Here is a 15,562-nt window from a genome sequence, read left to right as displayed (position 1 = left end):
ACCAAACCAAGAATGAGATTCCAGGAGTTAGAATAAAGAATTTCATCTACATTTTCATCCGCAAATCCAACTGTCTTTCCGCTAGTATCAGTATCTCCACAGCCACATCACCCTCCAAGCTCTCCCTGGAGACAATGACGAGATACACACCCCTCCTTGGGCTGCATCTGTCCACACCTGGAAGTCACCATCCATCCTCACTCACCGTCCCCCTAAGAGGGGGTCTCCTTCCTCCATGACCCGACGACCTTCCAATGGGCTGGGCCTTGGGCCTTGTGTGTTGTAATCAAAGAAACACTCACTGAGCATCAGTACCAGAAGAGGGTCCATCCCCCTCTCTTGACCCATAAATGTGGAAAAAGAGGCCAAGAGAGGCAGTTATTTCCAGTCCCACTGCTCTAGAGTCAGGCAGACTCTGCCTCTTTGAGCCCTGCCACTCACAAGCTATGTGGCCGCGGGAAAGTCACATAACATCTCTGTGCCTTATTCTCCTCACTGGGGCATTAGACTAGTATCTACCACACAGGGTTGCCGTGAAGATGAAATAAGACAATTGAACTGGAAACACCACTTCCTATTCCTAGCAGAGCCCAGCTCCTGTTTCGGCTTTACTTTATTGTTTTTTTAAATTAACTTATTTTGGCCTCACTACATGGCTTGCAGGATCTTAGTTCCCTAGCCAGGGATTGAACCCATGTCCCCTGCAGTGGAACCTTGGATTCTTAACTTCTGGACCACCAGGGAATTTCCCCAGCTTTACTTTCTCTCAGCGTTTGTCACCTTCCCAGAATAGTCTTTGATTCATTTATTTTGTAAAATTTGCACCTCCTCTTACTGAATAGAAGACTCTTTTGTTCTCTGCTCTATCTCAAATGCCTAGAACAGTGCCTCGCATACAGTCAGCACTCAGCAAATATTTGTTGAATATATAATCAATGTAAAACACTCAGAGCTATGTCCTGAATACGGCATAGCTGGATAACCACTGGATAAAAGTAGCCCATGACATTGGTGGTGATAGCATGGATGCGGGTGAAATTCCATTTGAGTCTCATAAAAGTCAGATATTGTACAGATATGATTTTATACCCACTCAACAGATGAGAAAACTAAGAGAGGGAGGCTCCGAAAGGCAGAGACCATCAGCCCAAGCCATGACATCAGAAGCAAATCTGGTACCAGATACCACTCTCTGGGTTTGTCACAGGACAGACTTGCCCCAAGACCACTTCTTGGAGAAGCACCTCCTTGGTGGGCAGGAGATGCTTCTGTGGATCACAGATGTCAGACGGAGAAGCCGTGATGAGCCAGGGCTTTGAAACAGGGCAGAGGGGGAGGCTTTGCTCTGGCTGTCAGACTTAGAAACTCAAGTTCCATGTGTACTTCCGTTGATGGAGATAACACACATAAGGCAGAAAGATAAGATACTTGCTGTGGAAGCTTCTAGAACTGAAGCCCTGGGGAGGAGAGTCTGCTGTGATGTGGGTGCCACGTCACTGAGGATGTCAGGCTCCCACAAGTGAAGGGAGCCACAATCCTGAAATGGAGTTCCTGTGGCCACATCGCAGGACGTGGGATGCTCTTGGCACCCTCTGGGGGCTGGGGCGGGGTTCCTAGTCAAGCTGCACCCCATTCCCATCAGTCCCCTGACACTGCATAAGAAAGTGGTGCCTACTGGACACCTCACCAGTCCCCACTATGCCTCAGACCTCAGCGTCAACCCTCTGAGCCCATCGAGTCTTCTCTCCCCAGACGGCACTCAGCGGCCCCCTCGCTGCCTGTCAGGAGTCCCGGGGCTGAAAGGCAGCAGGCGCCCTGGGGCCAGCACCACCTCAACGTACCTGTCACCATCAGTATGGGACAGGGAGATCCCCCTCACAGCTGAGAACAGTGCCCAAAAAACAGTCTGCTCCCCAGCTAGGCCAGGGATGGCCACTCAGAAACAATGGGGACATCCTTCAGTCAGTTCTCAGACGTGTGTACCTGTGCGTACACACAGGCATATGCATGCACACACACACCTCCCTCACAGTCAGACACGACCCTGTCACAACCTCTGGTGTGCATAAAGGTCCTTGCCCACTCAGAGTCACTCGGAGCAAAACCCTGAGAGTCAGCCGGCAGGGGCACCCCTCCATCAGCGCCCCCTCCTCCGCCACATCCCCCCTTCTTTTCTTTTTCTTTCGGCTGCACTGCAGGGCCCGTGGGATCTTAGTTCCTTGACCGGGAATGGAACCCAGGCCCCCCAACAGAGGAAGCGCAGAGTCCTAACCACTGGACCACCAGGGAAATCCCCACATTCCCCTCGCTGGTAATCACGGCCTCACACCTGTAACCGTGGGAAACACCATCCTGCCCAGGAGCACATGCGCGTGCACACACACACACCCAGCACTGCGCCCTCTCCCCACCTCACCCGAGAAACCGAATAAAGTTTGAGGCTAGACCTGAGGGCTAATGAATCCTCCCAGAAGGCAGCTCCCCGTTGTAGGATTCGGTTCAGGGAGCAGAGACCACAGGCTTTCCCTCAGGAAGTGGAGAGCCTCGTAAGAGGGTGCTGTGGGGACTGGGGCAGAATTGCAACAGGGCACCTGTGGGCGCCTCAGGGCCTCCGCCAGTTCCATCGTCCTCTCTTCAAAGGGGTGAGGACCTGGGTCTGCGCTTCACTCCACCTCCTTCAGTAACTACAAGTAACAGCGATAGTCACAGAACTCAAGTTGTCCAAGTCAGCAGATCCAAGAGACCCCCTAGTATATTTATCCTCTCTCTTGCCCCCACTAACCTCAAAGAGAAACCAAGGCTCTGAGAAGCCAGGTGACTCGTCCAGGGTCACATGACCATTTAAGGGTAGATAATCTATCCAAGTCTCCTGCCCAAATGCCTTCCACTCGCTGCAGAGAGCTCCAGATTCATGAGAAAAGGCTCAGCCCTTTGCACCTTGTTCCAGAAGCTGGGTGGGGACCACAGCTCCCTCCCCCAACCTCACACCACCAAAGAAAAGAAGCATTGCCACTCCGGGGTAGCTCCCACCTCTCAGAGGCTTCCAGTCATGCACGCAGCCCCGTACCTCCTGGGCCCGGTAATGAGGCAAAAACTGCCCCCAGGAGACCGCGAGCTCTGGAACTGTTAACAGTCTTGCTTCTTGCTTAACCACTCTTTCCGTTCCCTGGCGAGCCAATCTCCTGTGCTAATCTATGGGACTTCCTGTCGCAGTGACCAACTGGTTATCCTTTCACAATCTTGCTTGGTACTCCTGAGGCACCCTAGTCCTCAAATCTTGGAAGTGAAGAAAGCTGGAGCTGGTGGAGAGACCCCTGTAATCAGAGGCTCAGAAAAGTAAGGTCACCCAGTTCTCAATGGCAAAGTCAGAACTTGGACCTGAGCCTCTGGTTGCCAGAAGGATGCCTCAACTTATCCCAACCAGAGTGTTCAAGAGCACAGTTACGGCTAAAGCCAAGTGTATACACCATGCCTTACCTCAGATCCTCACCCTCAGACCATGTCTTGGAAATCCAGGAGAGGCCCACACCCAAAGTATCCTTTAGAAAATAGTCTAACCTAATACCAGAATATACTGTTGAACTGCATCCATTAGAACTGCATGGTTCAGTTCAGTTCAGTCGCTCAGTCGTGTCCAACTCTTTGCGACCCCATGAACCGCAGCATGCCAGGCCTCCCTGTCCATCACCAACTCCTGGAGTTCACCCAGACTCATGTCCATTGAGTCGGTGATGCCATCCAACCATCTCATCCTCTGTTGTCCCCTTCTCCTCCTACCCTCAATCTTTCCCAGCATCAGGGTCTTTTCAAATGAGTCAGCTCTTCGCATCAGGTGGCCAAAGTACTGGAGTTTCAGCTTCAGCATCAGTCCTTCCAATGAACACCCAGGACTGATCTCCTTTAGGGTGGACTGGTTGGATCTCCTTGCAGTCCAAGGGACTCTCAAGAGTCTTCTCCAACACCACAGTTCAAAAGCATCAATTCTTTGGCGCTCAGCTTTCTTTATAGTCCAACTCTGACGTCCATACATGACCACTGGAAAAACCATAGCCTTGACTAGACGGACCTTTGTTGGCAAAGTAATGTCTCTGCTCTTTAATATGCTGTCTAGGTTGGTCATAACTTTCCTTCCAAGGAATAAGCGTCTTTTAATTTCATGGCAGCAATCACCATCTGCAGTGATTTTGAAGCCCAAAAAATTAAGTCAGCCACTGTTTCCACTGTCTCCCCATCTATTTCCCATGAAGTTATAGGACTGGATGCCATGATCATGGTTTTCTGAACGTTGTGCTTTAAGCCAACTTTTTCAGTCTCCTCTTTCACTTTCATCAAGAGGCTCTTTAGTTCATCTTCACTATCTGCCATAAGGGTGGTATCATCTGCATATCTGAGGTTATTGATATTTTTCCCGGCAATCTTGATTCCAGCTTGTGTTTCTTCCAGCCCAGCATTTCTCATGATGCACTCTGCATGCAGGTTAATAAGCAGGGTGACAATATACAGCCTTGATGTATTTCTTTTCCTATTTGGAACCAGTCTGTTGTTCCATGTCCAATTCTAACTGTTGCTTCCTGACCTGCATACAGGTTTCTCAAGAGGCAGGTCAGGTGGTCTGGTATTCCCATCTCTTTCAGAATTTTCCACAGTTTATTGTGATCCACACAGTCAAAGGCTTTGGCATAGTCAATAAAGCAGAAATAGATGTTTTCCTGAAACTCTCTTGCTTTTTCGATGATCCAGCAGATGTTGGCAATTTGATCTCTGGTTCCTCTGCCTTTTCTAAAACCAGCCTGAACATCTGGAAGTTCACGGTTCACATATTGCTGAAGCCTGGCTTGGAGAATTTTGAGCATTATTTTACTAGCATGTGAGATGAGTGCAATTGTGCAGTACTGGAGCATGAATATAAATGGATGAACTTATGGGGACAAATAAAGAATAGAATGGAATAGACTCACTTTATATGGGAATTTATTGTATAAAAAAGATGGCATTTCAAATTAGTAGAGAAAAGATGGTTTAGTCAATAAACTGTGAGAAGAATGGCCTAAGTATCTGCCAAAAACAAAGTTGGAGCTCTAACTCTAAAAGAATTCCAAAAAAAATAAAAATAAAAGAATTCCAGATCAAAAGTTCAGGCATGGACTTCCCTGGTGGCTAAGTGCTTAAAAATCTGCCTGTTAATGCAGAGGACACAGGTTTGATCACTGGTGTAGAAGATTCCACATGTGCAGAGCAACTAAGCCCGTGTGCTACAACTACTGAAGCCCGTGCCCTGCAACAAGAGAAGCCACTGCAAAGAGAAACCCTCGAACCACAGCAAAGAGTAGCCCCAGCTCACCACAACTAGAGAAAGCTCGAACAAAGCAACGAAGACCCAGGCCAGCCAAAAATAAATAAATAAAGCATTCTGGCTTTAAAAAAAAATGTAAGCATTTAAGTGCTCACTTCAGCAATACATATACTAAAGTTGGAACGATACGGAGAAGATTAGCATGGCCCTTGCACAAGGATGACATGCAAATTGATGACGTGTTCCATGCTGTTTAATACAGAAAGACAAATAACATATGATATTTCTTATATGTGGAAATCTTTTTTTTTTAAAGGGTACAAATGAACTTTTTTTACAAAACAGAAGTAGAGTCACAGGGATGTAGAAACAAACTTACGGTTACCAATAGATGAGGTGGGAAGGGATAAATTGGGAGACTGGGGTTGACATATACATACTACTTTATACTAGGGCCTTCCCTGCTGGCTCAGTGGTAAAGAATTCGCCTGTCAATGCAGGAGAAACAGGTTCAATCCCTGGTCTGGGAAGATCCCACGTTCCTTGGAGCAACCAAGTGTGTGAGCCACAACTACTGATCTTGTGCTCTAAAGTCCAGGAACCTAAACTACTGAGCCCATGGACCGCAACTACTGAAGCCCAAATGCTCTAGAGCCTGTGCTCCAAAAAAGAAGCCACTGCAATGAGAAGCCCATGCATCGCAACTAGAGAGTAACCCCCACTTGCTGCAACTAGAGAAAAGTCCTCAAAGCAATGAAGACCCAGCACAGCCAAATAAATAAATAAAATTATTTTTTTAATTATTTTTTAAAAGGTAGAATAGATAACTAATAAGAAATTGTTGTGGAGCACAGGAAACTCTACTCATTACTCTGTAATGGCTTATATGGGAAAAGAATCTAAATAAAGAGTGAATATATGTGTATGTATAAATCATTTTGCTGTACATCTGAAACTTACACAGCATTGTAAATCAACTATACTCCAATAAAAACGTTTAAATAGAAAAAAAGAACTGATCAGGTAATTGTTTAATATACTGAAAGCGAGTGGGAAATCAAAAATATCTGGAATTTCACCACTGTTATATTTTGCACCTCTCGCAATGAGTCGGACACGACTGAGCGACTGAACTGAACTGACAAATATACCATTTATATTTTTTAAATTTTAAACATAAAAAAATTCATACAACTATATGTTGTTTGCAATTTGCTTCAAAATAGTCAAAGGATGGAGCAATGGTTGGGGCATAGCTGAAATGAGACTGAAGGTGAACGTGTTAGTCGCTCAGTCGTGTCTGATTCTTAGGGACCCCATGGACTGTAGCCCACCAGGCTCCTCTGTCCATGGGATTTTCCAGGCAAGAATACTGGAGTGGTTGCATGCCCTCCTTCAGGGGATCTTCCCAAACCAGGGATCAAACCCAGTTCTCCTGCACTGCAGGCGGATTCTCTACCTTCTGAGCCACGAGGGAACCCACTCTACCTTGTTCTGATTGCTGTTGAAGTTGTTGAGAGTACCGCTGGTTCCTTTTTCCTCTCTACTTTTGTGTATGTTTGAACAAATGCCAAAAGAAATTATTGGGTAATTTAAAAAATAACCTTGGAGCATTCAAGGCCTTTCCAGTCATATCACAAAGCGTTAGAAGCCACAAAAGAAAAGATTGAGATAGTCCAGTAGATAGACATTTTTTTAAAGAAAAAAATAAAACAACTGAATGGCAAAAAAAAAAAAAAGTCACCATTGATAAATCAAAAGGTAAAAAACTATGAAAAAATATTCACATAGCATAGAAAATAAACTAATTTCCTTTTCATTAATATATCATGAGTTCCTATAGATCAATGAAAAACTGGTAATACATGTGAGAAATTGGTGTCATTTATGAATAGACAACTTGTGAGAAATAAAATGGCTTTTAAATACATGAAGAATGTTTATCTTCAATTATGATAAAAGAAATGAAAAATAAAGCTATAATGAGATATCATTTTAAGTTAACCAGTTGATAAAACAAAACAAAAAAGTTTTTGATGTGTTATTAAGGGTATAGAAAAACATTTTCATAAGTTGTAAGGATATATACTGGTACATCTTTCATGAAAAGTAATGTGATAATATCTATCAACATTTAAAATGCAAAAAACTCTTTATTCAGCAATTTCACTTCTAGTCATTTGTCCTACAGGTGATATTACAAAATGATGATATAAAAGGATATTCATTACAGCACTGTCTGTCATAGCAGAAGATTGGAAACAACCTAAATTTCCACCAACAGGAAACTATTAATACTTAATAAGTTCTGATACAGGCATATGATGGAAAATAGAAAGATCCAGGCACACTTTCAGAAGATATGGAATGACCTTCAGAAGATATTGCTGCATGAAAAAAGTGAATTGCAGAACACTGCGTATAGTATGTTTTGCATGAAGAAGTGCATGTGTGTGGATGACATTTATGCTATATAAATGCACACGCAGTTGCACATGTTTGTAAACGAACAGGATATTTCTAACAGAAAAGACAAGAAGCTGGTAGCAGGTAGGCTGGAAAGAAGTACTGTGATGGACAAACAGGGAGATTTATGTTTCCCTGTTTATTTTGTACCATCTTTAGACAATATCCATTCAAAAATAAATTTAAGAATCATTTGTACATATTCAGAGAGAAAGTGATGAAGGAAATGTGGTAAAATGTTAACATTTAGGGACTGTTGGTGAAGGATTTATGGGAATGATTCTACTATTTTTGCAGCTTTTCTGTATGTCTGAAATGATTTCAAAACAAAAGTTTCCAAGATGAATAAACTTAATTTCTAAAAAAATACATACTCTCACAACCAACCATCATTTTCACTTCCTTCTTAATGCTGAAAAATTAGTACTCAGAGTTTCTATAGCATTATTGAGCTAAACAAAAATTCATTTTTAATACAACAAAAATTTGTTCACAATGTTATTCTTGTAATTTTTATTGGTATATAGTTGATTTACAATGCTGTGTTAGTTTCAGGTGTATAGCGAAGTGATTCAGTTATACAGATATGCATATCCTCTCTCTATTTTTTTTTAAGATTTTTTTCCCATATAGGCTATTACAAAGTATTGAGTATTTTTTTTTTAGATTTTTTTCCCATATAGGCTATTACAAAGTATTGAGTTCCCTACACTATACAACAGGTTCTTACTACTAGTAATTTCATATGTAGTACTGTGTATATGTCAATCCCAATCTCCCAATTTATTCCACCCCGACCCCTGGTAACCATGTTTTCTTTCTGTATCTATGACCCTACTTCTATTTTGTAAGTAAGTTCTTTTGTACTCATTTTTTTTTTGGATTCCACATATTATGCAGTATCATGATATTTGTTTATCTGGGTCTGACTTACCGCACTCAGTATGACAATCTGTAGGCTCATCCATGTTGCTGCAGATGGCAATACTTCGTTTTTTATGGCTGAGTAATATTCCATTACATATATGTACCATATCTTTATCCATTCCTCTGCTCCCATGTTCTCGCTACTTTAAATAGTGCTGCGGTGAACATTGGGGTGCATGTATCTTTTTGATTTATGGTTTTCTCTGAGCAGTGCTGAGGAGTGGGATTGTTGGGTCATATGGTGGTTCTAGTTTTTTAAGGACCCTTCATACTGTTCTCTGCAATGGCTGGACCAATTAACATTCCTACCAATAGTGAGGAGGGTTCCCTTTTCTCCACACTCTCTCCAGCATTTACTGTTTGTAGATTTTTTTGATGATGACTATTATGACCTGTATCAACAAATATTTATTGAGTGTCTAATATGAGCCAGCACTGAGGATACAAAAGTGAAAAAAATAGGAAAAAGCCATATGTAATGTAATAACTGATAGCAATAAGTGTTATGAAGGAAAGTAAAGCGGAGCAAAGGGATTGAATGGTGGGAGGTATATTTTAGATGGCGTGGCAGGGTGGCGGTCAGAAGTCTGTCCCAGGAGCTGATACTGGGATAGAGCATGTGAGAAAGAAGTTTTGGAAGAAGCATGTTCAGAGAGAGGAAACAGTGAGTGCAAGCGCCCTGAGGCAAGAACTTGCTTTGTGTACACGAGAAGCAGTGAGGAAACCATTGTGGTTGAAGCAGGTAGCGGAGGGCAGAGTGAGATGAGGCCAGAGGTACAAACTGTAGACCCTGCAAGGACACGGTTTTTTACTGTAAGTGAGACAGAAGCCACTTGGAGGATGACAAGATCCTGTGTGGGTTTTAAAAGGATTCTTGTGGCTGCTTTCAATGTGGAGAATAAACTGTGTTAGACAAAGGCAGAACGAAGAGGGAGACTAGTGAGGAGGCTGCTACAATAATCCAGACAAGTGATGGCTGGGACCAGGGGGGCGACCGGACTCCGGATATATTCTGGAAGGATGGCCAGCCATGCTTGCTTCTGTATTTGGGCAATCACAGGAGATCTGGGACCTTTTTTTGCCAGCAAGGGACTATCCGCACTTCTCTGAGAGTAGAGTGAGTTTGGATTTTTAAGATCAAGTCCCCAGGATCTCAAGGCATCCCAAGTCCATTTCCCCCCACCTCACAGCAATGGAAACGAAGGGGCACAGAGACAGCAGGTGGAGGTCCCAGACCTCTCTGATGGAGCCTGTGTCACAGAGTCGAATCTGTAGGTGGTGAGAGCTTGGCCTGGCCTCCCCTTCACACCACCCCCAGGGGAGGAACCTGCCCATGAGACAGCTGGCAGAAAGACATAGCCTGATGCTAGGGGGGAAATTAGATGCAGGCCTTTTGGGACACAGTAGAGCTAACTTTAAAATACAATGTCACTGGACTAAGCTCAGAAACTAAATTTTACGAAAACTGAATGAAGGAACAAGGATCAAAGACAATGAGATGGTTTTGTGAATGGGAAAGTTCCACGCTCACTAATTTTCCTTTAAAAAATTGTTTATGAGATAAGACAGTTTATTGATTGATTGATTTTTATGTATATTTTCTTAGCTGTGCAGCATGCAGGATCTTAGTCCTCCAACCAGAGTCTTAAGCACTGGACCTCCAGGGAGTCCCTAATTTTCTTTTTCTTTTCTTAAAAACTTTTTATTTTGTATCAGGGTATAGCTGATTAACAATGCTGTGATAGTTTCAAGTGAACAGGGAAGGGAGAGGGTCCCTAATTTTCAATTCCCTAAAGGGCTTCCTTGGTGGCCCAGACGGTAAAGAATCTGCTTTCAGTGTGGGAGATCTGGGTCCAATCCCTGGGTCAGGAAGATCCCCTGGAGAAGGGAATGGCAACCCACTCCAGTATTCTTGCCTGGAGAAGTCCATGGACAGAGGAGCCTGACAGGGTACAGTCCATGGGGTTGCAGAGTCAGACACGACTGTGTTACTAACACTTTCAAAGATGCTTGAATTCACGTCACAATTTGGTAAACTGTGAAGCAAGATACTCTCTGTTCTGGGGTTCAGTGGTGAGAACTGGTGGTCAAACTGGGAGACCTGGGTCCCCTGTGTCCAGCTCCCAGCTCCAAATTATTTCTAGAATGAACTTAGATGAGCTGGTGATCTCAGGGGAAAGGAAAGTCAGGGAACTGGTTTTGAAGTTGCATTTATATAGCATGTTTTACCTAAGACTGAGAAAATCTAAGCAACAACAAAGACCGAGGAGGGACACAGAAGGAAACAGGTGCCCTAGCCTCCTCTGAAGAGCTGTCACGTGGCTATAGCCCTGGGCGAGGCACTTCCCCTTTCTGGGTTATCGAGCAAGCAATATGACCTGGGTCATCGGCGTGAATATCCTGGCGCCCCACCACTTCCTAAGGGTGTGACCTCAAGCATGTGACGTAAAGGTTCGTCGCCTCAGTTTCTTATCTGTGAAATAGAGGCAATAATAGTGCCCACCTTGGAGGTGTGTCGTAAAGATTTGATGCTATAAACCTTGTAAAGCATTTGGAACTGTGTTTGGCAGACGATAATCAATGTCAGCTGTTGCTACTTTTGTGGTTGATAAAGTGAGACCGAGTTACAGAACTGCCAACTTCTCCATCCTAGCAACTGGCCGGTGGCCTGGTTCACACGCCAGACTGATTGTCAAGGGATGTGGGGCAGTGACGTGGGAGCTGGGAAGGGGTGGGGGTGAAGTTGAGGATTGGGGCGAATGCTCAGGTCAAGGAAATTCAAGCCCCAGTGAATTTTAACAAATACTTGTCCAGGACCTATGATGTGCTGGGAACTTTCAAGGTGCCGGGAGACTGCAGTGAATACAAGGAGCAAAGACCTACCCTCATGGTGCTTGTGTTTCGGTAGGCTCAGTGGGAAAGGCAAAGCTGCAGTGCTTAGTTGGGGCATGCGAGATCTAGTTCTCTGACCAGGGCTCAAACCCAGGCTCTCAGCATTGGAAGTGCCAAGTCTTGGCCACTGGACCACCGGGAAATTTCCCCCTCCACCGGCTTTTTCCTTTCTTTTCCTTTCCCTCATTCCCCACTATCCATGCTTCCAGAACCACCTCCCAAGTAAACCACTTACATACACACCCATGTCTCAGGTTGCTTTTGGGGGAAAAAAAAAACTAAGAAAGTTGGCACCAGAAATGGCAGAAAGGCTTCTGAAAATGGCTCCCTCACCAGTGAGATGACTATGGGGCCTGACACTGGCAGTGACTAGGGAGATGATGAGTTCCCTGTAGGCTGCAGCCTCCTGCTGACCAAGATCCAGATGTAGGAGGTAGACCTGGGAGAGGTACAGAAAAATACAGGGCTATCCCTGATGGCTCAGTCAGTAAAGAATCCACCTGCAATGTGGAAGAACTGGGTTCGATCCCTGGGTTGGGAAGATCCCCTGGAGGAAGGCATGGCAACCCTCTCCAGTACTCTTGCCTGGAGAATTCCATGGACAGAGGAGCCTGGCAGACTGCAGTCCATGGGGTCGCAAAGAGTCGGACACGACTGAATGACTAAGCACACGCAGATGATAACGATGAGGATTTGGCGCTGACTGACTTCTGTTCACTTCCCTGGAAGTTTTGAAGAAAGAGAATCACAGGCTCGACTCAGGGCAGGCCATGGGAGACAAGAGACCCCCCATCAAAGCATTTGAAATGGTCCTCATCTCTTGGGGCCCAAGGGCAGACTATGCTGATAATCAGCCTCAGTTCAGTTCAATTCAGTCGCTCTGTTGTGTCCGACTCTTTGCGACCCCATGGACTGCAGCACGCCAGGCCTCCCTGTCCATCACCAACTCCTAGAGCCTACTCAGACTCATGTCCATTGAGCCAGTGATGCCATCCAACAATCTCATCCTCTGTTGTCCCCTTCTCCTCCCACCTTCAATCTTTCCCAGCATCAGGGTCTTTTCAAATGAGTCAACTCTTCGCCTGAGGTGGCCAAAGTCTTGGAGTTTCAGCTTCGGCATCAGTCCTTCCAGTGAATACTCAGGACTGATCCCCTTTAGGATGGACTGGTTGGATCGCCTTGAAGTCCAAGGGACTCTCCAGAGTCTTCTCCAACACCACAGTTCAAAAGCATCAAATCTTTGGTGCTCAGCTTTCTTTATAGTCCAACTCTCACATCCATACATGACTACTGGAAAAACCATAGCTTTGACTAATAATCATAGCTAATAACCATAGCTTTGATAATCAGCCCCAGGGTTTGGTATAAAGGTGGTAGAGCTACAAGAGAGACCATGCATGGCTGCAGCCAGTAAGGAGAGATTGGGGCTCTGAGTCCTGGAATGGAGGTGTTTAGATGGGTGAATCCTACACTCCCTGCTTCCCTGAGCCCTCCAGGCCTGCAGAATGCCCCTCCCCTGCTAGAGGAGAACAGTCACCCATCACTTTAAGATCCACCCCACCTCCTCTCTCTGCCTGTAGACAAGAGTCAGCAAATGCTTTAAGGGCAAGAGAGCAAATATTTTAGGTTTGTGGGCTACGTGGTGTCTGTCGCAACTACTCATTTCTGCTTTTGTGCTACTTAAAGTACAACAACAGCCATAGACAACAAGCAAATGGGTGTGTCTATATTGAAGTAAAACTCTATACAAAAATGGGCAGCTGGTCCCTGGAGCTAGGGTTTGCCAGCCTCGTCTCTTAGACCAATAATTGGGTCAGGTCTCAGCATTGCCTGAGTAGAAAAAGTATAGAGTTACTGCTACTGGAGGAAATAACTTGCCAGAATGCCACAGGTCTGACTGATATGTATTGGTAGGAACAGGGCAAACACATGGGAGGAGACCTCGGGGGTGTGGGGCTGGGACTGCGGGAGAGGAGGAATACAAGGCAGCCAAAGTGTTTATTGTACCCTCTCTTGACTCAAGATTAAACATCCCGGGGAAGTCCCTGATGGTCTGGTGGTTAGGGCTCTGTACTCTCACAGCCCGGGGCCCAGGTCCGATTTCTGGTTGGGGAACTAAGCTCCCGTAAGTCATGAGGCGCTGTTCCCTCTTGGAGTCCAATGGGTTCAAATGAGTCTGTGGCGACTTCCCAGCCCCTGAATGCAAATTGGGATGGATGTACTCAGCAAGTAGCAGAACACTCAGATTGGTGAAACTGGTGAAACAAAAGCCATTAGGGAAAGGACTGAGTAGAAGTCTCTTCAGTTATCCCACTGGTCAAGATGTCAGAAGCAGTACCACATCCCTGGTAGAATTGCAAAGGTTAATCCTACCCTCAGAAACTTAAAGGACACAGTGCTTCCCAATCCACCCCCACCTGCTCCTACAAAAAAACAAACGAAGCACAGTGATTGATAATGGTCACATGACAGCCCTAGTTGCAGCCATTATATCATAAAGTATGGTATGTTTACTAGAATAGTCTCCATAGCTCTGATTGTAAGAAGGTAATAACATGGCCAATGCATTCTTTCCAATCCATGCCAGGAAAGCAGATCAAAAGTCATGACCACGTTCCCCACAGAAATTCAGGAACCTATCGTATTAGTTAAGATTTAAATGCCAGCTGAGCTGAGGCATGCCGGGACATTCCCTCTATGGTTGTCATTTAGTCACTAAGTCATCTCCGAATCTCTGACCCCATAAACTGCAGCATGCCAGCTTCCCTGTCCTACACTATCTCCCGGAGTTTGCTCATACTCATGTCCATTGAGTCGGTGATGCCATCCAACCATCGCATCCTCTGTCATCCCCTTCTCCTCCTGCTTTCAATCTTTCCCAGCATCAAGTGTTTTTCAGTGAGTCAGTTCTTCACATCAGGTGGCCAAAGGATTGGAGCTTCAGCTTCAACATCAGTCCTTCTGAATGGATATTCAGGATTGATTTTCTTTAGGATTGACTGGTTTGATCTCCTTGCTGTCCAAGGGACTCTCAAGAGTCTTCTCCAACATGATTCAAGAGCATCAGTTCTCTGGCGCTCAGCTTTCTTTATGGTCCAACTCTCACATCTGTGCATGACTACTGGAAAAAACAGCTTTGACTAGACTGACCTTTGTCGGCCAAGTGATGTCTCTGCTTTTTAATACACTGTCTAGGCGCCCTACATGGTTAAAGGACAAATTATCATACCGTGGACATCCTACCACTAAGAAGAGGCATAGTGCTGGTGGCCCATAGGGACTTTGGAGGCAGTATACTGATTACTGCTCCAGCTCATGTATTGGATGACTTTATTGTTTAAGTGGAGTCCAGAGCTAAAGAGGCTCTGCAATAGGTCCTCACTATGGGGAAAACACTTGGGACGTGTGACCCAGCATATCCTATAATACTAGAAATATCCATGGGAGATAAGCAAACAGTGTAAAGTCTCCAAAAGCCCCAAGGGCAGAGCCTTCTCTCAGACCCTTAGGGTTCTGGAGCAAAGCCATGGTCCATATAACAGAGGATTATTCAGCATGTGAAAAGTAGTTCTTGGCTAAACTGCAGGATCCAGAACAAAGAAATGATTATTGTTTTAAGCTACTGAGGCTTAGGGTTGATAAATATAAATAACCAGAAGATTCATGTAAGAGTATTTGTTCTTTTTAATGTCATATAGGATTCCACTATATACAGATACCACAGTTTATATATCTGTTCTTCTGGACATTTAGGTTGTTTCTGGTTAGGCTCTGTTATGAATAATACTGCTATGAAAATATCTTTTGGCACAAATGTGTATTTATTTCTCTTGAGAACAAACCTAAGAATGGAATTCCTAGTCATCAGGTAGGCTCGAGGGGAGGCATCTTGAGAAGATATTGCCAAAGAGTTATTCCAAAGGAGATGAAATAGTTCACACTTCCACCGGGAGCTATGAGTTCCAGTTGCTCTGTATCCTCAAA

The 15,562-nt window shown here is 44.8% G+C and overlaps 1 protein-coding gene and 1 non-coding gene across 2 annotated transcripts in view; one reads left to right on the top strand and one right to left on the bottom strand.

Moving 5' to 3' along the window:
* RAB44 (RAB44, member RAS oncogene family) overlaps positions 1 to 3,129 on the bottom strand; it is a 39,114-nt gene extending 35,985 nt beyond the window's left edge. The window contains 1 exon segment of the mRNA XM_043907315.1: positions 3,068 to 3,129. The gene's annotated coding sequence lies outside the window, so the exon portion shown is untranslated.
* Positions 3,130 to 5,440: 2,311 nt separating this feature from the next.
* Positions 5,441 to 5,547, top strand: LOC122697871. The gene has a single exon (XR_006342203.1). It is a non-coding gene; the product is annotated as a U6 spliceosomal RNA (small nuclear RNA).
* Positions 5,548 to 15,562: the final 10,015 nt, after the last annotated feature.

This window comes from Cervus elaphus, chromosome 7 (genome assembly GCF_910594005.1).
Source record: "Cervus elaphus chromosome 7, mCerEla1.1, whole genome shotgun sequence".
Lineage (NCBI taxonomy): Eukaryota > Metazoa > Chordata > Mammalia > Artiodactyla > Cervidae > Cervus > Cervus elaphus.
This window is presented reverse-complemented; position numbering and strand designations above follow the sequence as displayed.